The sequence below is a fragment of the Morone saxatilis genome, unplaced genomic scaffold (assembly GCF_004916995.1).
Source record: "Morone saxatilis isolate NCDOM2014 unplaced genomic scaffold, NCSU_SB_2.0 Contig4, whole genome shotgun sequence".
NCBI classification, from domain to species: Eukaryota; Metazoa; Chordata; class Actinopteri; family Moronidae; genus Morone; species Morone saxatilis.
Window position 1 is genome coordinate 3,940,911 of NW_023339984.1, and position 294 is coordinate 3,941,204.

The following is a 294-nucleotide window of genomic DNA, read 5'->3' on the forward strand; positions in this document are numbered from 1 at the left end:
TTTCCAGATTTTCCAGGACACATTGGAACCCTGCTGACATCTAAAAGAGGAGTGGATTTGAGATACAGTAGGTTAATATGACTTTTTTTTTCAGTGTTACCACCATTTGGCCACAACCGCTGCTACAATTGTAAATGGTAGGGACAAATGGTTGGGGGAAAAATATATCAATTGTATTATTAATTAGTGCACATATATATGTTTCTCATATCATAAGACGTCCTGTGTATTTTGAGGAGTCTGTGAGTTATGAAGGAAAATGTACAAAATGTTACAGTTGCCCCGGGTCTCCCC

General features: G+C 38.1%; 1 protein-coding gene across 1 annotated transcript in view; it reads right to left on the reverse strand.

The window, feature by feature from the left end:
* LOC118338288 (interleukin-13 receptor subunit alpha-1-like) overlaps positions 1 to 294 on the reverse strand; it is an 11,342-nt gene that overhangs the window by 4,122 nt on the left and 6,926 nt on the right. The gene's annotated exons all lie outside the window — the stretch shown is intronic.